The sequence below is a fragment of the Lissotriton helveticus genome, chromosome 6 (assembly GCF_964261635.1).
Source record: "Lissotriton helveticus chromosome 6, aLisHel1.1, whole genome shotgun sequence".
NCBI lineage: Eukaryota > Metazoa > Chordata > Amphibia > Caudata > Salamandridae > Lissotriton > Lissotriton helveticus.
Window position 1 is genome coordinate 818,408,357 of NC_136067.1, and position 23,934 is coordinate 818,432,290.

Below are 23,934 nucleotides of genomic sequence, written 5' to 3' on the forward strand. Positions count from 1 at the left end.
CTGACTAGAGTGGTGGTCCCTGCTTGGACAGGCTACATACCTCTGCCAACTCAGGACCTAATTTCTATCAATTGTGCTTTTGGTCTATTTTTTCTACTATATTTCAGACTGGTTCTCAATCTCTACCTCAGTCATTTCGATTGACTTGCTTGCTGATTCATCACTTTTGTTTTCCAAACAATCTAAATTCTGTAAACATATAGTAACAATTCTGATTTGTTTTCTTTTCCTATCACGCAAACGTTTGTGGGCTATTAACTGGCTGAGAAACTGTATGTTAATTTTGTCTTGGCACATTATTTTCCTGCTATATGATTTGTTCCAGTGGGGCAGGAGGCCTCTCAAAGCCATGCTTCCTCTTATATACTTGTTTTATACCTGGTGCAGTTTCTCACAAATTGCTTTTGCTGCTACGTAGAAATATGTGCTCCTGAGTATAAGAGCAAACACAAGGAGATGATGGAGGGAGCGCTGAAACTTTTCAGACACTCACCCCCAGTCACAGATCTGGGTTCAATCCATCATCGTTCTTTAGCTCACTTCGCCACCCCAGTTCAGACACAGCTATATGCAAATCAGTCTTGACCCTGTGCCTCATGGGAACAGTCCAGCCCGAACTGCTAAGCCATGTCTTCTGTGGACCGGAAACAAGCATCTTGGGACCGGTTTTGGGCTAACAGCCCTCATCAGCCAGCCTAGCTTTAATCCAGCGACAAAGTGAGCAAGGGGCCCACGTCTGGGCATGCCCTGCAAACTGGGGTGTCATAGTTGGCAAAAGAACGATAGATTTAACCCAGATCTCTTGACTGGGGGAGAATGTTTGAATCATTCAGCATTCCGTCCATCATTTGTTGCAGTTACACCTGAATATAAGAGGGCTTTAGCAATGAAAGAACTGCCAGTTATATGTTTATGCCCGAATCATGTTTCTAAAATAATGTCCGAAAAAAAATGAAAATACCAATTTAATTTATAGTAGAATAGTTTATGTCAGTGGTTCCCAAACTTTTGACTCCTTAGGACCCCCATTGACTACTCACTGGAAGCCGGGGACGAAAAAAATGAACACACGTGCACACAAAACAAATACTCGAATTACTAAGGATGTTAGTATTTTATATTGAAAGAGTTTGCAAAAAATAGAACATTTTAATGGGGAGGTTGGTGCTGCATTTCCGTGATTACATTTTAAATGGTTAGTTTTATTTCTTAGTACAAGGGTCCTGTTCCTGCCAGGGCCAGAGGGAAAACCCATAGCAGCCCTGGCAAATGTTTTCAGGCCAGTCCCCATACAGTGCACACCAAGTGCAGTGAGTGAGCCTGACCACTTCAAAGGGGGCTTTGGGAGGCTCTCCCCCCCAAGAAAATATAGGATACAATGGTGCATTCTACGACACATTTATCATTATATATTGAATTGTATTAGCTTTTAAAGAATACTAAATGATGACCTTACTATGCACCAAGTACAACAATCATTGTTGGGGTTCTTCAATGATTCCCTTATTATTAGCCTTCAACAGCGCCTCTCATTTCTCCATAGTCACATGTATTTTTTTAATTTTTTTTTATTTTTTTTATTATTTATTTTTTTCACAGTAACTCAATGGACACATACATAAACTGGCAAAGACTTCAAATAGACAAATAATCAGAAAACGTCCCCCATATTCCTAAACTAATATTTAGTTTCTTAACCCCTTTAACAGAAAACAAACTTAATTCTAAATGAAAGAAATTATACATCTTTGCCCTCCATCGTTTGAAGGAGGGAGGTTCGGCCTGTAACCAATCAGTCGCAATGCAAAGTCAGGCAACAGTCATTGCTTTAAACATAAAATATCTATATTTGTATAGTGGAGTACCCTTCCCCACTTCAAGTCCAATACCTAAGAGCATCATTATAGGTGGTATAACAATCTGAGCCCCTATGACTCTAGACAAAAATTTCTCAATGTGCTTAATATAATTTGTCAAACAACCACACGAAAATAAAATATGCAACATATCATACATGTATTTCATTTGTTTTATAGCATCTCCATACCAGTGTAGGATGTCATAGCACTTTACATCACACACATAGAGACAATGAATCATACTTGTAAATCAGTATAGAGAAAATGTTACATAAGGTAAAGGGGGCTACAAGGTGTAGGGTTCATATATCGTGCATACTTGTTGGCATTTTTAAAGAGAGCTTGGTCTGGAAAAGCACAAACTCAGGATTCAGAACATAACACAGTGGTTAGCATTGACTAACAATGAAAATGTATTTCCACCCTAATAAACTCCTTTAACAGCATCAGGATAATGAAAGACTGGGAAAAAACATAAGTTACTAACTTGTACCATGCAGTGTGTAAGCAGCTCTTTGATGACAGTTTATAGGTCACTGTGCTAGATTATGATTGTCTCTTATGAGCTGCAGAGTAACAAAAGAATCTCTGTGACAATAGCAGTAACCCACTGATCTGTGTACATAAAATACTGTTTTTTAAAATGCATGATACGTTCTTTTCAGCAGGCATATTAACCCTCTGTGCTACATTAGATAAGTCAAACCTGCCACTGGACCAAACTCTAATCTCTCTCCAGCACGTACATTAATCACTGATGTTATCTTGACACTTTTATTGTTGCTCGAAAACTGCTAATTCTACAAGGAACTTTGCAGTGCTTTTAAAACTGCTGCCTGGGAATGTGTCACGGACCCCTGGGGGTCCCCGAACCCCAGTTTGGGAATCACTGGTTTATGTAATACCTTATGTTCTTTTAACCTCTAACTCTTATGGGAAAAAAATACATGAATACCTAAAGATCCATGTGTACATGGAGCTACATCTTGTGGATTTCATTAAACTAATGTATTTTCTTTTCTATTTTTTTAACATTTTATTTATGTTCATTAACAAACAGAGTATTGAACAACATTCACATGTGAGATATATTTTTGTATTACAAATCCACGCTTGTGTAAACTTACAAATAGCATTAGTCCAATAATGCAGTAATAACATCTCTATAATACTATACAGTTTCTCAGAAGGCATTGCAACTTTGTCGAGGATTTCCATTTGAAATAGGTAGATGATATTCAATAAGTATGCAGCACACAAACAGTAATAACATGAAATACAACCCAAGAAACATCCAAAACCAATTTAAAACATAGAGTACATATTTATAAATAAAATGATAGCACTACAACAAAAATACAATCAGTATAACCCGAGTTATTGAATTTGAAAGTTTTTAGTGAAAACAGCACCAAGAAGCAAAATGCTTCAACTGTGATTATCTGGTCATACTGGACAGGGAAAAAGTCACAGGTTCCGGGCAACTGAGTGCGACCCTCTAGGAGTTGTACTTTTTCTTCCTTGTGCTGTGATGTGAGGTGCTGCGTTGGTCTGCACTGCACTGCGTTGGTCCCAGTGAAGCCTCCGATCAGGAGGTGCAAGGTGCTGCATTGTAAGGTTCTGTGTTCGGTTGCACCACGCTCCGTCAGGTCTGGTGAAGCCACTGATCTGAAGTTGTGAGGTGGTGTGATCCAAGGTGCTACTTTGGGCTGTGTCACACTGCGTAGGTTCCAATAAAAATGCTGACAGGGAACCCCGAGGTCCTGCATCAGGCTATTTAGCATAGCATTGGTTCCGGTGAAACGTGCTCTTGCACTGGGAGGAGTACACTGACTACAGCCCATGTTCGAAGACATGGAGGACTGCACTTGTTTGGTCAGGACTCACTCCCACAGAGACCATCAGAGGAGACCATGTCAGATCCAGTTGGGTGTAGTCAGCTAGGAAACAGAAGAGGCCTCTGGAAGCCTGTTGTATCCTGCGGCTCACATACGTCAACCAACTGACCGTAGGAGTCACTTGGGGTAGCCTAAGATCAAGTCAAGCAGGTCCAGTCTTCCTTCTTCAAACAGCAAGGCAGTCCATCCAGCAGCAGGGCAGTCCTTCTGGCAGCAGGACAGTCCTCCTTCTGAATCTTTTACAGGTCCAGGAGTGTTCTCAAGGGTGGTCTGAAGTTCTCATTTTAAGGGCCTACCTTAAACAAGTTGGGATTAGACCTGGCAAAATGTGTATTTGGACAGACAGAAATGGCAGTTCAAAACTGCACTTGGGAGCAGGCCTGTGATATATTTTGCAGTGCTACTTTAGTGGATGACACAATGGCTGCTGCTGCCCACTAATAGCATTTAATTTACAGGCTAGGTACATGTAGTACCATATCCTAGGGACTTACCAGTAAATTAGATGTACTAGGAATAGGCCAATTTTGCAGTGTTTAAAGGTCGAATCTAATGTTTAAAGAATTGTAATTTAAAACCCTCTTTAATGGTAAAGTCGGAACTTAAGACACAATTCTGAAAATTTCACTATAAAAATTGTGCATTTTCTTGTCCTATATATCAGGTGCCTGCAGCCTGTATCATGGGTCACATGACTAGGTGTAGCTGGCAGTTGATATGTATGTATTACTCCCAGACAGTGAGACAAAAGGGGAATTGGTGTTGGCAGAATGGGCTGTCTCTGACTGGATGGGGAGGAGCTGTCAGCAACCACACTTGCACATCACAAAGCCTCTGCCTCAGCGCACCACACACACAAAGGATTTGCCATTAGTCTTTTGTGCCCCTAAACAAGCTGGGACCAGAACAGGGAGGCAGGAAATTCCAAGCACCTCTGGGAGTGGAAGCCGTTAGAAACTCAAACCACTTCAAAGCTGGCACGAGGAATAAATATTGGACCCTCAGACCCAACTCTTCAGTACACCTCTGGACCTATTGAAGACTCAGAAGGACTGCTGTGTTGCTCTTCAAGAAGTACTACTACTCTGCTGCCCTGCTGCCCGAGTAAGAAGGACTGGACCTGTATTTTGATCCTAATCAGATCCTCAGGGACACAAAAGGCTCCAACCACCTTCTACCCAGCACCTGGACTCTGCCTGCTGTGAGTATTTCCCCCCATGTGGTGCCAACCTAATCATGGACACTTGGAAGCGAGCCTGAAGGTGCTGTGCAGTCCAGCTGTGGTCCTAGCAGGACCAAGGCAGCTCGCCGCATCACCCTACAGCTCCTCGGAATCGCCAGTGGGCGACGCATCTCGATGCTCACATCACAGCTCCTCTGAACCACTGCTGCATGTCACATCTCCATGCAAAACCTCACATCGCAGCCCACAGCTCCTCGGAACTGCTGCTGCTCGACACATCTTGATGCAGGATCTTTTATCGCAGCCCATTGGAACCAGAGTTTTGTTGTTTTGGTCCCAAATAATGTATTACATTTTACTTTTTTTTCTACATTTATGTGGGATTTTTCTTGTGTTGTGTTTTCACTTTATTACTGTTTGAAGTGCTGCATAAATACTTTATGCATTACCTATAAGTTAAGCCCGACTACTTTGTGCCAAGCTACCAGAGAGTTAAGCTCAGGTTAATTTAGGGTTTGCTTGTGTTGCGCCCTGACAATAATTGTGGCTGCTGCTTGAGTAGGGCTTCACACCCCTTAACCAGCAACCCAATTTCCTACAACTTTTGATAAGGTAGAAAAAACAGAAATGCCATGTTCCAGCATAGTTGGAATGGCAAAGGATAGTTCATCTTTGATGTTCTAGCAGGGGTTTGCTATTGCACTTAGCCTCATACTCCTCAGCTGGCACAGAAACCTTTTAAGGGGTTTTCATATTAAAAAATGTCCTGTTTTGCATTTGCAGCATTATAATAATAAGAGCTCATAAGTCAATGGCGTACATATAAATGTTAAATGATGTTTCATACTGTCTGGACATAGTATCGGCAGTTCGAGATCATTCACCAGAATTCATCTGCCTTTCCACTCAACAGACTCTGTTTACCAGAATGCACCTTTACTTTAAATAAAGGATTACTGAAAAACGCTTTATTTAAATGGAAATTCACACTGCTGCTCCTGCTGCCTCCATAGCCTGAGACTTCCTGTCACCTGACTTTACGCTGCACCTATGGCAATAGTGTAACTCCCATACAGCTTCTCGCCCTGATGAAGAGCAACGGGCTCAAAGGCTTTGATGGTTTTACTTGAAAACTATGGATTTTGTTTAAATGACAGAATGGTGAAATAGAATTAAGTAACTGTAAACTGCTTCCTGAATTTCTGCTTCTTCAGTCTGCAGTAAACGTGTTTGTCCTTCTAATGAATACTGAACTCAGCTTGAACATAATGACATGGCATTAAACAATGGGCGCCTATCCCAACAGGAAAGTAAAGTCAATTAACGATGTACATAAAAGCATACAGTTTTTAAGCAGAGAAACTAAGCTGTGCCTAACAATGCATTCCCACAATGGGTGTAACTTGAAGTTGTGTTGTCATTCAACAATGCAGACGGGAGTATATTTTTCTAAGGTTGCATTCATGTGTTTTTAAATACACTGCACAGTGCCCTGTGGTCTGTTGAAGGCCTACATAGGGGGTGACTTACATCTATTAAAAAGTAAGGTTTAGGCCATAGCAACACGTTTAGTTTGTGAGGTTGAAATGGTAGTTTTAAATTGCACACAGGCTGCAATGGCAGGCCTGAAACATGTTTGAAAGGCTACTCAAGTGGGTGTCACAAGCAATGCTGCAAGCCCACTAGTAGCATTTAACTGACCCGCCCTTGGTACATACTGTGGGCTCCATTGAAGCGACACCAGGCATAGCGGGGGAGTTTGTTGCCTGTTTAAAGCTCACCTGAGCACCAGCAATACCGCGGGAGCATTGAACTCATCCCCAGCTCCTTCAGCACATGGCAGCACTCCCTGTTGGTCTCCTCCGCCGCCGCTGCTCCTGACATCGACGCGGCCGCAGAGAGGGGAGACCACAGGTTCCAGGACCCCCTGCGCACAAACACAGGTGCACACGCCCACTTCCGCGCCCGGAGGCGCTTGTAAGGCGGGCTGAGCTCCCGCGTCGCGGGACACGCGCGGGCGGCGCCGGGAGATGCCAGGGACAAGGGCGGGACCATCTGCGACCATCAGCGGCCAGAAGAGGCCTGGCTGGGCCACCCCCTTTGACTCTTCCAAAAGGTACTTTATATCGAACACTCCCACCCAGTACGATACTACGACGCACAAAGAATTCTGAACTGTTTCTAGAGGATGGTAGAAATAGCGGACTACTAACTATTGGGCGATTGTGGGATAATTCATATAACCGGGTGCATAATAGGGAGGACTTACCTACTAGCCCACTAGTAAGGAGGGAGTGCAGTGGCGGGTAGGTGACAGGGAAAGTTCCTGCACCCTCTTTTTAGCCATGTCTAACAAAGCAAAAACGCGTTCTGCTACTGGCAAAGTTCACTCGTCCGGCACCATAAATCCATCAGGGCTTGAGTCTAATGTTGCATTGTCCCATAAGGCACCACCGACCGCGATTGACCTGATGCTGAGGAAAGTCATCGGGGCTGTCACGGGGGAGATTGAGCGCACGGAAAGGCGCTTGTCCATGTCACCGATACCTATTTCAATGACACCCACACAATCCATGGATTTAAATACTTCAGTAACCTCTCACACTGATATCCTGGGAAATTCAACTGAAGGCGTCCCTTGTGCGCAGTTGGGAGTAGAGGCTGCAGCAGATGCAATTGAGGATAGTAACAAAGCTGCAAGCAAAAGATCTAAACAAGGGGGCTGTAGGAAGGGCCAACCCAGGAAAAATAAATCAAGCATGGTCGGACATGGACCAAAAGGCAGGGAAGAGATGGTTACAGAAGTAGTAACGCCATGCCATCCAACTCCACCAGGATGGATGGACGATGTAATAGGAGATCTCCAAAAATGTCTGGAAGCCTTTATTATGAGCCAAATAAAACCAATAGTCAGCAGATTAGACAAAATGGTAAATGAATTGAGTAAGCAGGGGAAGTTAAAGGGCCCCATAAGCAATAACTTTACAGCAAACCCTACCCCGGCAGCCGTTACGACAGCCGGGCAAACAGCTGGCAAAAATAACTGTGTTAGTAACGTACAATGCACCATTGCACAAGCTCATGAAACACCTAAATCCACAGCCCATGTAGGGAGGGGAAATACTCAGAATGGGGGAAACAAGGATACAGATAAGGCCCAACAACGAACAAATGTGTTGATAGCACAAACAGGGAATTCCACAACGCATAGTTTGACTGAAACAAACCAGATAGATCTTGAGCCAAATGACAGATTAAATCACCCCTCACCACATATAAACTTGCCCCCTGAAGCATGCCCTTATGTTGTTGTCTTTGCTGGGGTACCTGAACTTAGAGCAGGAGAGAAAGAACCATATATGGAACTGAAAACTAAGATAACATACACAGGCCCCTGCAAGGGGGGGAATGTGGGGAGATTCTTCATGTGAGAAGAGCAAACTGGTTGGGTAGCAGGAGGAAAGATATCACTTGGGATTGTAATGTGGTAAATTTCAGGAACATCAACCTAGTGGAATATATACTAGGCAACTGCAATAGGAATCATACTAGTACTATACGATCCTTACCATTAGGATACTTCTACCCAAGGAAACGTGTCATACCCACCCCGAGCTTTACCTATGGTAGAACAGGAAGGGTACCAGTCAGACACTGGGCAAGGACGCAAGAACAGACAGGCCATATTACACCAAACCAGGGCTACCCTCAGTGGGCAAATAGATTCAATCCGCTAATGTCCCTTGATGAAAACGATTGACTACCCCAAACAGGGAAGTTCCAAGACAAGATGGAAAATAGGGTGGGCAAGGAAGCTATCGCCAGTGGGGCCATGGGAACCCAGCAAGTAAAGAGGGCAGAAGAATTACTAGTAATGGGAGGAGAGGGAGCTCAAGGGGCTATGCCGCTCAGGCCGGACAAACCTATACCACATAATCAGGGAGCCAAGGGTGGTAAAGTGCCCGTGGAAGGACTGAGTCTGCTGTCCTGGAACATAGCAGGCCTGGCGGGGAAATTTGAAAATGAAGATTGGAGGAAGTACCTTTGCGGTTTCCATATACTAGCGTTCCAGGAGACCTGGGCGGTTGAATCCTCCCCCTACCAAATAGAGGGCTACAAATGTTTCTTTGTGCTAGCGCAAGAAGGCAGATCAGGCAGGGCAAAGGGTGGGCTAGCACTGTACGTTAACCTTGATCTAGAAGGCACATGGACACAACCCTCTTGGACTTCGCATACCCTCCAGGCAGTTGTATTTCAAGGGCAAGGGCTGAGGTTACTGATATTTAATATATATAACTCAGGGCCTGTAGACGGGAATAACGCAGTAATTCAGGAATTAGACAGCAGACTTAATCAAGAGATTGAGCAAAGGAAAGGGGGAGGAGAACCAATTGTCCTGGTGATGGGTGACTTACATTGTCATCTATGCCCAAACCTGTTTCCTGTAAGTGCTGATTGGTCATCCTGTCCGATAGAGAGTGGGCCACATTTTGAGCATAGCAAAGAAGGAATAACACTAACGAAGCTATTAGACACTCACGCTCTCACACACACGATAGATCTGGTGGTTCTGGGAAAAGAGGGCACTCTTACACCAACATTTAAAGGCAGAGGATGCTCCTCCATTATAGACTATATGGTGATATCCATTTTTTCAAAAGACCGGCTTAAAGAGGTCAGAACGGATTGGAGTCCTTTTAGTGACCACAACCCTTTAATACTGGAATTAATATATAGTGGTCGCCCCATAAGGAGCAAACCAGTAGGTATCGAGTTACGGCCAACGGATCAGGGGAGGCGACTTAAGTGGTCAAAAATTAATGCCCAGGAATTCTACAGAACTCTAATAGATAAAGGTAAAAAGCAGATTCAAGACTGTCTTGAACCCTCAGTAGAGGGAGGTGTGCTGGTCTCAGTATTCGAGTCTTTAACCAACTTGGTTGATGGACTAATGAAAGTAAAAGGTCCGAGAAGGAATATAACACAACCACGATGGTTTGACACCAACTGTTCGCGAGCGCTGAGAGATCTAAAATTATGTCTTAAAACTCACCCCAGGGACAAGCAGAAAGTAGCCCTCTGTAGACACATATATAAAACTAAGGTAAAAGAGAGGAAGATCACGTTGCAAGCGGAAGTTTGGGCCGACCTGAGGGAGGCAGGGGAGAATAGGGATTCCAGTGAATTTTGGAGAATCATTAATAGGCCTTGTTTCCAAGACAGTAGCGCCCCGGTGATTAGCACCAACATACTCCCCGAACAGGGGGTGACTCACTTCAAGGGCCTTTATAACCACACTTGCGATGCAGTCCCTGAAGGGGGTTGGGACGGGGCCCGGTCCACAGAACTAGAATTTTCATTCAAAGAAATAATCGAAGCCATTCAAGGTCTGACCTGAAATAAAGCACCAGGGCTTGACGGCACGCCACCAGACCATTATTTAAGTAACATTGAGTTCTGGGCTCCTATCATGACAAGGGTGTTAAATGCAGCCATAAAATCTGGGCTCCCGCGATCTTGGTCAACTGCATTAATTGTCCCCATCTTTAAGAAGGGGAGCAGGGACAATCCCCAATGCTATAGACCAATATCGCTGATCGATGTGTCAGCCAAAATACTGGGTAGGGTGGTACTAAATCGCCTTATGGCTTGGACAGAAGAGCACCATACCATAGCAGACACCCAATATGGTTTCAGATCGGGCAAATCAACCAGCGACCAATGTCTAAACCTTTATCTATTAGTTGCCAAATATACAAAGGTCAGCAACGGAACAGTTTATATGGGTTTTATGGATTTGGCTGCGGCCTTTGATAATGTAAATAGGAATAAACTGTGGGCCATGATGAGCAATCTGGGAATTGACCCCGGACTTATAAATATCCCTAAAGAACTACATTGGAACACCACTGCCAGGGTCCGCTTTAGTGCAGAGGGAGGTAGCACTGATCCCTTCCCGTGCTCCAGCGGAGTGAGACAGGGGTGCATCCTTGCTCCCTTTTTATTCTCATTGTACATAAATGATTTGGAGAGAACACCGGTTGCCTTGAATGTGGATTGCCCCAAAGCAGGATCGCGTCATATTCCGGTACTGTTGTACGCGGATGACGCGGTCCAGCTTGCACGAACAGACCTGAGTCTACAACACCTCGTTGATGGATTTGTGAAGTTCATGGACAATTTAGACCTGTCTGTGAATTTGAGCAAGTCCTTTGTGATGGTGGCGGGCAAAACCCTCTAGGAAATTTGCTTTTAAAATAGGGTCCCATACACTAGAAACCGTAAGCACCTTTTCCTATCTGGGTCTTTTATTTGACAGAGAGATAAAGTTTGATTCCCTGATCGAGGAAAGGTGCAGAAAGCTGGTCGCTGCAAACGGTGCAATACTAAACTTTGCCCGAAGGCTGGTCCGTTGGTCACCAGAGCAAGTAATGAATTTATATGGGGCTGTAAGTACAGCAAAGGCTCTGTATGGTTCAGAGGTCTGGGGTTTTAGGGATGCAAGACACTTACAATTGGAGGAAGATAAATTCCTACGTAGGATCCTAAAGATATCACAGAGTACCCCAGCAGAAATTGCACTAACTGAGCTTGGGATCTCATATATTACAGACAAGGTGAAGGTGAGGCCCATCATGACATGGCTCAGAATTTGGGTAAACCCCGAAGCAGAACTAAGCAGGGTAATAGCCGGAGATTGTTAACAAAAAGATAAGTGCCTCCAAATCCCTTGGCTAAACTATGTTAAGAACACTTTAGGGAACATAGACCAGCAGATACTTTTTAGCAACCCAACTTTAATTGCCACCTCTTGCAAGCAGCAAATTAAAAAACTGTTACTAGAAAAATTTGAAACGGGCAGATTAAGCTCTGATGCACAAAAAAGATCAGTTGTGGCACATGGTTTAGTAGGTAACGGGGAGGGGATGGAACCTTATTTATTCCTGATGTAAAATCAGCAGGATAGATTTTTAATATGTCGTTTTAGGCTCAATTTGTTACCTAATATTTTAGCTTATCCATCAGGTTTTACTTTAACAATTGAGCAGAAGGGTGCCTGCGGCTGCGACAATAGGTCTCCGCAGGACACCCTTCATTTTGTACTTCTGTGTTCTTTTTATCGGACCCCTCGTTGTAGATTTCTTGTGGATATTTTAAAAGAAGCTTAATTCGGTCATCCCAAAACTGCACTACTCTTTTTGCAAAGAGCAAATGATATGCGTACTCTATGCTCTATTATGAATTTTTTTAAAGTAGCAAAAGTAGCAGTGAGATTAAGAATTACGAGCAATGATGTATATAATATTACATGTTTTAATTGTATAAACTTTGTTTTTTTAATGTAAGACGGTTCAGAAATGTAATTAATGAATTTTGTAAAAATTTATTTTTATGATGGTTTTTAATCATCGAAATAAAGATTTACTTACTGAACTACTGTGCCGCTTTACTAGGGACATACAAGTAAATTAAACATGCCAATTTGGGTGTAAGCCAATTCTACTGTGTTTAAAGGCGAAAGCACAAGTACTATAGCACTGCTTATCAGGGGTGAGGTGCACAGAGTCCTAAAAGCCAACAGAAACGGATTCAGGAAACAGGAGAGTGAAGACAAAAATTTTCATGGCATTCAGGTATTTTCGAATCCACTGTACATGGTATTCTGTGAGTTACATTTCCATCTAACAATTATAAGCGTTTAAAACAGTGGGTGATTCTTAATCTGTTGTCTGCAGACCCTGGGGTCTGCAACATCTACTCAGGGGGCCCACGACTGCTAGAAAATGAAAAACTATTAACAGTTTAATAAATTATAAATAAAAAAAGCAAAATGTAAAACTCAAAATTTGAAAACGCTGACCGCCTCATACCATTAATATTTTATTTACTTTCAGCCATGCTTCAAAGCTGCCTGCGCTGCTGCGCAACATACCAAAAAAAATTGACAAAACCAGTAGATCTCACATAGGTGATACCCATTAGAATTGCCAATGCTTGTTTATCTCGCACTGTTACATGTCCTTGGTGGTTAGTAAAGTAGGCCTTTTTGAAGCACCTTACACCATCATGTTGTGAAAACAGATTTGTAGAGATAGTTGTGTGACAAAAATGTGCATATTTGTTGTGTTACTTTTTTTGTAGTGCTGATGTGTTGCTTTTGTCTTTTTTGGTGCATTCTTACATTGCGTTGTTGTTTTGTAGGGTGGTTGCTGTGTTGTTTCCTGTTTTCTTTAGTTGTGCTGTTATTTTGTTTTATGTTATTGTGTGGTGTTCTGTTGTTTACTTTAGTGAGGTCAAGAAATGCTGTCACAATTCCCACCAAAAGCAGCTTTTTTCTTGTAAATTTTAATGATAGTCGCTCAAATACTCCTCTAAGGCCCTCACTAGCAGTGAGCTGTTTATTATCCATCCGTGCACAGACATGTTTGTGCATTAATCCGCATCACAAGCACCAAAATCTGCATGTTATGCCCCATTCTAAAGGGCACCACTTGTAACAGACGATAATGATCTCATCTTTAAAATTCAGATCTCCGAAACCAGATTTTAAAATGAGCAAGAATGATTATATCTACAGCTAGACCACTCGTAAATAGGGCCTAAGGTGGTAAAATACCACTACTCCAGCTCTTCAGCTGTTACAGCCCTGCCAAGCATCACGCATCAGGCATGACGCCAAGGCATTTCAGTGCTGGTGTCCGCATCACCGCACTAAATGCATTAGTCACGCATAATTAGGGACCCCCGACAACCCCCAGGCATGCTGTAACAAGGAGCTGCAATAGCGAGCTCACTGTGCTATAGAAAGCGTGCCTGTTACTGACTGTGTCAGGAACTTAATAAATAGATGGTGAACTGGAGAGCAGTGAAGCCTGGTGAAACAATAATCAACAGCACATCCAAGCTGTCTATTGCAGCTTATCGTCGTTGTTGCTTTTTCAAGGCGCGCTTCCCTTGTGATTACTGCATGCAGGGTAGTTGGCCTCCTAGGAGGCGGGCGGCAGGTTTTATTGTTTTAGCTTCCGTTGCACAAGTCGACTATGAGGTAGGAGGCTGGTTTTTAGTTTCATTTTGGAGTCGACTCGTGTATTGCGGCCCACCCACACTTGCAACATTCACCTGTCCAGACCTTTGCATGTTGGCACAGGGGGGCACACTTAACTGCCCCTCGCCGGTTCTGCTTATTTGTTGGAGGCTCACGGGGCAAACTAGACAAGTCACTCTGGCGGTCATGCTCATGCTGGGGTCTCGTTCCAGAAATTCGTGCCTTCGAGCATGTAAGAAAATCATTTGGGGAAAAATTGAGCGTATTCGACCATCATTCTTATTCTGTCCCGCCTGTTTATGGCCCTAAGCATTTGAAATAGCAGTTACATATTACGAGAGGCCTCCTGAAAAATCGATTTGTATTCTGTGCATAAGTCATCTTTATACAACAGCAAATGGTGAATAATTATGCATGGGGCATTGTTTCAATTTTCTTTTTCATATTGTTTTCAACGAAAGGGTGCTTTTTAAACATTTGTGTCTGACGCACTACCAAAGCCTTTTCATCATTTATATTTTGAATTGAGATTCTGAGGGTTCTGCTTCATCAGGTTTAAGGTCATAATGTATTGTTAACTAGCTTACTCGTCGCATGTTGCCGCGATCTCAGAAGTAAGGAAATGTAAGGAAACTTGTTATGATAACATTCAATTTACATTGTGTCATTTTTATTCATTTTAAGATGGAAAACATTTTAAAGTGTTGTTTTAATTCTGTTTATTTATTCGAGTGCTTGTGGATACACTGTATTTTTTGTTTTTCGGTCTGGTGCGTACACGAATAAATCAAAAGGTTTTCCGACGCGTGAGCTGGCCACATACAGTTATCCATGTGAGAAGCACGGATTCTCCAAATCTAGTCCACACACTTACAGTGATTGTCCTTGTGCTTTAGTTGATGGTCATTGCAAAAGCGAGTCGCACCGGAAACTGTAAACGTTCAGTATTGGAAAGATTATGAGGGCCCTGGGGGGCCGGGGGGCCGATATTTAACAAATGTTTCTTTTTTTCTTTTTCTTTTTTTTTGCCAGAAACCTTCGCAGGAGTGTACTCAACAACTTCCCAAAGTTTCATGCCGATTGGATGAATGGTGTAGTAATGCATAAAGGACAAACAGACAGACATACTTTCATTTTTATATATATAGATTTTGGCAGCAAAGACTGCATTTTGGGCTTTCTACAATTGTGATTATCACTTTTTCTTTGCGTTGTGCTTGGTCTCATTTTCACGTAGTAAACCTGGTGAATGAGCACAGTATAACTGTAGAGAGTCACGTATGTCTTAGCTCATGTTTCTATATTAACTCCGCCGCATGTATGAAATGATTGTTTCCACCTGTGTTGTTTATGACGAGTTTGCAGACTATCACTTTGTTTGGAGGATCACTTTGTTTGTATTAAGGATGGGTGACTAAGTTGCCGACATTGTCCTGAATATGCCGATTTCCACCCTGGCTCTTCTCTCTACACGTATAGTAAATCGAGCATTTGCTAATGTTTGGCTTATTTTTAGTTTTCATGGATGCTTTTACTCAGGCCACCACTCAGCACGGGCGCATTGATTGGCAGAGCAGCTCGTCGTGGCTTTTTGCACCCCCCCTTAGTGCACTTTACTTCAATTACTTCTCTTAGGGTCTCTTGTTGCTCACGTGGGTGTAATTTCTGATATTTATATGTTTCCCTATATGTTTAATTGCTTGATTTTTGCTCGCGAAAAAGTGGCACTCATATTCGTTGAAATGTCACTCATAAGTACACAGAAATTATTAAAATGTCACACACAGCAATATGAAACCTTGGCAGCTATGTGTCTAAGACACCGGGCAGCCCAAACTTGAGGCAGTGACCTCTCTTAAATTTGCACTTGCAGTGCTCACAATGTGTGATGCATCCTCAAGCCTTCGAATGCCGCCAATGAAAATAAAATAAACCCTTAAAACCGAACAGCCCAACATGTCTGGATTTTTAATATAATTGTTTGCAAGTGTGCTTCTCCTTTGCAGAGGGATTTTCTATGGCACTGCAATGTCACCCACCGTAAACAGACATAATGAGAGTGCTTTCTATGCTAGCTTTTTTCAGCTGGGGTACAATTTTATGTTCATGTTGAGGAATACATTCTGTTCTAAGGCCTTTAGAGGCTGACTTTGCCTTTACATTTTGGAAAGACAATTAATTATGTTTCATTCTGGTGTTTTCTCGCCAAGACACGTGAAGGGGTAGGTCAGTCGACACATTATTATCTTTCGGGAGTGTGAGATACTGCAGAGGGATGCAAGTATTCAATGCGCCTTCGCCCTTGGCAGAACACAGCTACTGCAGCATTTCTTTTTATAGACTCTGACATTTCTGCATAACATTACCTCGAGCTCACAAATACCGTAACCCACTACTGCTAGAAATCAGAAATGCAAACTCCTCTGATGCAGAGACTTTCCTGAACTTCTGAAAACGAGCCCGGGATGCCAAAACACCCACGTAAAAAGGAGGGGGGGCTTGTGACGTGATTACCTCAGTATTATTGTTCGACTGCAACTGTCTGAATACTTCTTATTGCGTATTACTTTCGGTGAGCCAGACTATAACTTAACTGTAGTGATTTTGTGTACTTGTTTTGAAAGATAACTGTAAAAAAATGTACAAAAAAAGTTTAGAAATGAAGACCTTGACCTTGATACAAGTGCTCGGTTGCCAGGCAAAACTGTCTCTTAAAATTGCCATTTTGGGATCGCTTGGGGACTTGGTAGGGCAACAGAATACACGTAAACTTGTTGGGATGGGATGCCAGTTAAAGAAAAGAGACATTGCATGTTCCTTGCTCATTTGCATTCACAGAGGCTTACACGGATGTACTGCATGCTCATGCATAGAAAATAAAGAGTGATTGGTGATTGGATGACAACAAACGCAAGAAGACCTGGTGGGGAAACTTCTTGCTAGACGAAGGCCAACTGTTGAAGATGGCTATCATGGTTGTATTGCTACATCAATCAATCAATCAATCATGACATTTGTATAGCGCACTACTCACCCGGAAGGGTCTCAAGGCGCTTGGGGGGAAGGGTCCGCTACTGCTCGAACAACCAGGTCTTGAGTTGTCTCCTGAAGGCGAGATGGTCCTGGGTCAGCCGAAGGTGGATGGGGAGGGAGTTCCATGTCTTGGCCGCCAGGTAGGAGAAGGATCTGCCTCTGGCGGTGGCTCTTCGGAATGCGTGGTACGGCGGCGAGGGTGAGGCTAGTAGACCGTAGCTGGCGGGTGGGCGTGTAGAAGGTCAGGCGGTCGTTGAGGTACTTGGGGCCCAGGTCGTGGAGAGACTTGTGTGCGTGGGTGAGGAGCCGGAACGTGATCCTCTTGTTGACGGGGAGCCAGTGCAGGTCTCTTAGGTGGCCGGAGATGTGGCTGCGTCGGGGGATGTCCAGGATGAGTCGGGCGGAGGCGTTCTGGATAAGTTGGAGTCTTTTCTGTAGCTTGGCTGTGGTTCCGGCGTAGAGGGTGTTTCCGTAGTCCAGTCGGCTGGTGACGAGTGCCTGGGTGACCGTCTTCCTGGTTTCGGTCGGGATCCATCGGAAGATCTTGCGAAGCATGCGTAGGGTGTGAAAGCATGATGAGGAGACGGCGTTGACTTGTCTGGTCATCGAGAGTGAGGAGTCCAGGATGAAGCCCAGGTTGCGTGCATGCTCTGTCGGCTTGGGAGTGGTGCCCAGGGCGGGGGGCCACCAGGAGTCGTCCCATGCGGAGGGCGATGGTCCCAGGATGAGGACTTCCGTCTTGTCTGAGTTCAGTTTCAGGCGGCTGTTCTTCATCCACTCGGCGATGTCTTTCATCCCTTCGTGCAGGCTGGTTCTGGCGGTGTCGGGGTCTCTGGTGAGGGAGAGTATCAGCTGGGTGTCATCGGCGTAGGAGATGATGTTGAGGTTGTGTTGGCGTGCGATGGCTGCAAGTGGTCTCATGTAGACGTTGAAGAGGGTGGGGCTGAGTGATGATCCTTGCGGAACGCCGCAGATGACTTCGGTGACCTCGGATCGGAACGGGGGGAGGCGGACTCTCTGTGTTCTTCCGGCGAGGAACGAGATGATCCACTCCAGTGTCTTCTCTTGGATGCCGATGTTGCTGAGGCGTTGAACTAGGGTGCGGTGGCAGACAGTATCGAACGCTGCAGAGAGGTCCAGGAGGATGAGTGCCGCTGTTTCCCCGTTGTCGAGTAGGGCTCGGATGTCGTCGGTGGCTGCGATGAGGGCGGTCTCGGTGCTGTGGTTGGCTCTGAAACCGGACTGCGAGGGGTCGAGGGATCCGTTCGTCTCGAGGAAGGCGGCAAGCTGTCTGTTGACGATCTTCTCGATGACTTTAGCAGGAAAAGGGAGGAGCGAGATGGGGCGGAAGTTTTTCAGGTCGGTGGGGTCCGCTGTTGGTTTCTTCAGTAGGGCGCTGAGCTCGGCATGCTTCCAGCTCTCCGGGAAGGTGGCGGTGTTGAAGGAGGTGTTGATGATGTTCCGGAGTTGGGGTGCGATGGTGGAGTCGGCCTTGTTGAAGACGTGGTGGGGGCAGGGGTCGGTTGGAGATCCGGAGTGGATGGTGTTCATCGTGTGGGTTGTGTCATCGGTGGTCACCATGGTCCAGGTGCGGAGGGTGGTGGTGGGGGGCGTTGGTTCGACGGTTGGGTGCGTGGATGGTGCGCCGAAGCTGTTGTGGATGTCGGCGATCTTGCGGTGGAAGAACGAGGCGAGGGAGTCGCAGAGATCTTGTGACGGAGTGATGTCGTTGTTGCCGGTGCTGGGGTTGGAGAACTCCTTGACGATGCTGAAGAGTTCCTTGCTGTCCTGGGTGTTGTTGTTCAGTCGTTCCTTCAGTGATTTCTTCGTGGTGGTGCGGATAAGCTGGTGGTGCTTGCGGGTGGCGTGCTTGAGGGCGGTCATGTTGTCAGTGGTCCGGTCGAGGAGCCAGGTTTTCTCGAGGGTGCGACAGGTCTTCTTGGAGTCCTTGAGTTCGTCGGTGAACCAGGATGCCTTCTTGCTTCTGGGTCTGCTGGGAGGATTCTTCAGTGGTGCGAGGTCGTCGGCGCAGGTGGTCAGTCACTGCGTGAAGTTGCGGGCTGCTTCGTTGGGGTCCGTTGTGCAGGCGGGTGGGCTCTGGCTGAGGGAGGTGGTGAGCTGGTCGGCGGTGATCTTGCTCCAGCTTCTGTGGGGAACCTGTTGCGGGTGGTGGTGGGTCGTGGTTCTTCTGAAGCTGAAGTGGACGCAGCTGTGGTCGGGCCAGTGGAGTCCGGTGGAGTGGCTGAAGGTGATGTGCTTGCTGGATGAGAAGACGGGATCAAGCGTGTGGCCGGCGTAGTGGGTGGGGGTGTTGACCAGTTGCTTGAGTCCGAGGTTGGCGAGGTTGTCCAGCAGGGCGGCGGTGTTGCGGTCCTTGTTGTTCTCCAGGTGGAAGTTGAGGTCCCCTAGGAGGATGTAGTCGGCGGAGGGGATGGCGTGCGGGCTGATGAAGTCCGTGATGTCTTCGCTAAATTGTGTGCGTGGTCCCGGGGGTCTGTAGACGAGGGTGCCTCTGAGGGTCGTCTTTGGGTCGGTGTGAATCTGGAAGTGGAGGTGCTCGGCGGCGGCGAAGGCGTCGTTGGAGTCGGTCGTGATGCGGATGGTGTTCCTGTGGACGATGGCGATGCCTCCTCCGGTCTGGTTGACGCGGTCCCTCCTGACGATCTTGTACCCGTCCAGGATGGCGATGGCGATGTCGGGGGCCGAGGAGACGTTCATCCAGGTTTCCGTGAGCAAGGCGACGTCTGGTGATGTTGTGTCGTAGAGGTTCCAGAGTTCCACGGCGTGTCTGTGGACGGAGCGGGTGTTGAGCAGGATGCACTTGAGGTGGTTGCTGCTGGTGCTTGGCTTGGCGGGTGCGGTGCCGGTTCGGAGGCAGGTGAACTTGCAGGCCTTGCAGGTGAAGGGTCCGTGGATGCGTCTCGGGGTGGCCCGCAGCAGGCGGGGTTCCGGCCGGCGTTGAGTGCATTGAGGGCGGCGGCGTCGTAGGTCTGTCGGGTCGTATAGCATCGGCGGGGGCCAGGGGTCCTGGCGCTGGGCGCGGTCCAGGCACGGACGGGCATAGACAGGCTTGCCTGTGGCGCGCCTTCGGCGCACAATCGGCACGCCCGCTGCGCGTGACTGCTGCGCGTTCATGCGGTCGCCATTTAAGGCTAAGTGGGAGGGAGGAGCAGCTGGGAGGCGGGAGCGGGGAGGACACGGAGCAAAAAGGGGCGTGGCCGCGTGAGCGGCGGCGGGAAGCGGGGCGGGCAGGCACAGGGGAAACACTCAATACAGCAATATATTTACGAAATAGGCACAGAATACAACACCTGGAAACGAAAATACGGCGGAACAGCTGGGCGGGCAGGCACAAGGACAGGCACGAGGGAGAACACTCAATACAACAACTTATTAATGAAATGGGCACAATAACAGCGTCTGGAAACGAAAATACGGCGGAGCAGCTGGGGAAGGGACAGTGAGGCAGGCAGCTGGGGAGGCAGGCAGACGTCACAGCGAGGCTGCGAGCAGCAGCGAGGGGCACACACACAGCTTGGTGGCCGTGCGGCGCGGGGGTGTCCTGAGAGCACCCCCTACATTACATACCCTTTGTATTTATATTAATGGGAGGAGTTTCCTGTTTGTCCCTATTGTAAAATCGACTGCTGCTGCTTGTTCATGTTATAGTTAGAAATAAAACCTAATAAAAAATGTTTATTAAAAAAAGTACAGCAAACTCACCATTGTATCAGATTTTCTTTACATTTGCGCATTAAAACAGATATATGTCTAATGTATTAAAACACATACAGATATAGTAAAATGTATTTGCTCCCTTTTCCAATTATATTACTCTCTCTAGTCTATTATGATTAGTATTCCCCCATATGCCTAATCCATTGGGAACATTGATTCAGAATATTCGTAAAAACCATAAAATATCCTGTGTACTGTTGACTGTTTTCGTTTGAAATTATGTAATTTATATTTTCCTTGATTTTATTTACTCCCACTTTGCCACTTAGATATGGTTGTGGCTATGGGCTGTTCCTTATACTTTCCACAACTAAAAAACAAAATGCAATCATATACTTCCAAATTGGCAATTTTGCATGATACGTTTTTGTGGTGACTTTGTAAGTAAGGACCTGTTGTAACACTACATTGCCCTAATTTTCAAAGAGTATGAGAAAAATCTGTGTTTTAGTGAACACTGATGAGACATCAAGTTCGGCTTTTCTGTAGTACATGAACACAGAGTTAGATTGCATGAAGTACACATATTAGTACACACGCAGGCAGAGCAACACACCTAGGGACATTCTTGCACTCAAAGACCAACTTGCTCACAGAAATGCTGCACACATAGCAACTTAGATATAGGCATGCATCCACATATGCCAACATACAGACAAAAACCCACAGGCACCCACACACAGACAACGTACAGAGACACATACAAACATAGATAACACACACCAAGACATGTAGACGGATGTGTGCGTATGTGGATGGATCAATGGATTCATAGATGGAGGCATGGTGTGTATATATGGATACATTAAGAGGGTGATGTGTAAGAAGAACGCCTTTTTAAGTCTTCACAAGGATGAAAGTCTTACATTTTTATTTGTCTGCTTTCATACGTTTTTTGTGTATTAGGGATGTTGACAGTTTACATTGCAATACACGTTACGCTGTTCAAGTAGACTCTTTTCTAGTTCATGCATACACATTTGAGCTTAAAAAGCGGCCCAGAACTGGTTTCTGGTGTTTATCTTGCGGTGAGAACTGCTGTCAGCAATACCATACTGCAAATATTTTAAAAGTAACTGGAGAATGCTAACAGCAGTGTGGAAAAAGTAGATGACTAACTTACTAGCAAAACATGCCTTTGAAAAAGAAACGCATTTGCTCCTCTTCTTGCAGTCACACATATCCTGAAATGCAGACACAAAGTTTCACCAAGGCTAGACCTTCTTTGGACTTCTCACTCCAGTGGAGAGATGACTACGGGCCAGGTGTACGTACCTTTTTTGAGTTTGCAAAATCAGCCATTTACAAGCGCAAAAAAGCTTTTTTGAATGAACACAAACCCTATTTTGAGAATCGGTATCATATTACCAAATCTTTAAATGGGTTAGCGATTCAGTATTCGCAAGGGGCATGTTAAGGGCGTCCCTTCCTAATAGCAACTCGCAGTGGTATGTGTGAAGGTTCTGCGACTGAAATGCGATTGCAAAATATTCGCATTCTACCGCCTACTTCAAGTAGTTGGTAACCCATTTGCAAACAGGAAGGGGTCTCAGAGGGACCTCTTCCTCTTAGTGAATGGTTGTAAAAATGAGCAGTCAGTGGTCCCACGGGCAAGGCACATTTTGACTGTGGGGACTGGGGTGTTCTACTCCCCGAATATGCCTCTAACAGACAATCTCCGTCTGTTGATTATTAGTGAGCACAAGGGACAGTGACAAATGAAACACCACAGACTCTTTAAAATGGAAGCCCTGTATCATGAGGGGACATTCCTGTCTATTGCCCAATTCAGAACACAACTCTGTTACATTTAATCTTATACTTTAAAATCAAACACACTGTCACAATCCATTTCAGAAGGACATGGGCAAGCAGGGGTTCTGCAACCCAAATGTGGGGATTGTGACCTTTAAAGAGTCAACTTCAGCAATGCAACGCACTAAGATTGTTTAAGTCCCTGGCAAGGGTGAAGTCCTTGAACAATCTTAAATGATCTGAAGGCAGCCGGCAAGTGCAATAGAGGCAGGGCTCTTCTCTGTGGGCTCCAGTTTTTCAATGCTGAGGGACTGCAACCTTTCACGGTCTTTCCCAAATGATGCATCAGGCCTTCTCAGTCTTCAAACATCCTGTGTTGGTGTCTGATGTCTTCTCTGTGGCTCCTTTGATAATCAGTAAGTGTTTTCCACAGCATCCTTTGGACGACGGTCCAGCGCGATGACCCTGCCTTCATGATGGCTCCTCACCTGGCACACTGTGGTCACCAATCTCACTTGCACAAGGGTGACAGCCCTTATTTCATGGTGGTCCCCTCCCGGCACTCAGGAGTCATTGACTTTGCTTGCACAGGGGTGACGGCCCTAGTTTTATGGTGACCCTCTTCTGGCACACAAGGGTCACCAGCTTCGCTTACACAAGGACAACGGTCTTCACTCCTGCAACAGTCCCAACTGGACCTAATGTCTCACACTTCGCTCACCGGTACCCACTCGGCAGGATTGCCACTAGGCCTCACTCTGTCCGGTGCTCTCTTCCTCCTCACTGGGGCTGCTGGTCTTGGCAGGCTGTCAAAAGGCTGGTAGGCTTTTGCTCCAAGCTTAGTGCAAGTGGTCTTGACTGCTGGGTGATTGTCCCTCACCCAGCAGGGAGACTAGCAGGCATTGGTCCCGAGCCAATCAACAAAAAATGGGTCAAGAACCAAAAAGCAGATGCCCTAATCGGGATAGTGGACAAACCTTTTTCCTAGGATATGTCTATGATTAGAACCTCTAGCAGCTGGCAGGGTTTAATAAAACAACCGTCCACTACATAAACTCAAAAAAAGAGATTAAAATACTTACAAAAACTGTGGGTGATGTATTTTCCATTCTATCTCGGAAGACTTCTTTAATAGAATACAAGATTGAAATTCCTGAACATTCCAAAGCCCATCTAGTAACCTATAGAATCACAAAGGAATGCAGGAATCTTAAAATACTAAAACTCTCTAGTAGTGACTGGTCCTCCCCCTTAGTTTTGGTTCCAAAACCTGACTGCCGCATATATTTTTATACAGACTTCGGACAAGTCAATACCATACCTTCTTTCCATGCCAATCCTATATCTTGGGTGGATAGTTCAATCAAGAATTGGGGAAAGCTGCGTTTATTAGCACCATTGAACTTATCAAGATTATTGCCA

The 23,934-nt window shown here is 45.4% G+C and overlaps 1 protein-coding gene across 2 annotated transcripts in view; it reads left to right on the plus strand.

Annotated features, from left to right (window-relative positions):
• Window positions 1-23,934, plus strand: part of PPIL6 (peptidylprolyl isomerase like 6) — a 212,890-nt gene that overhangs the window by 136,767 nt on the left and 52,189 nt on the right. The window lies entirely within an intron of this gene.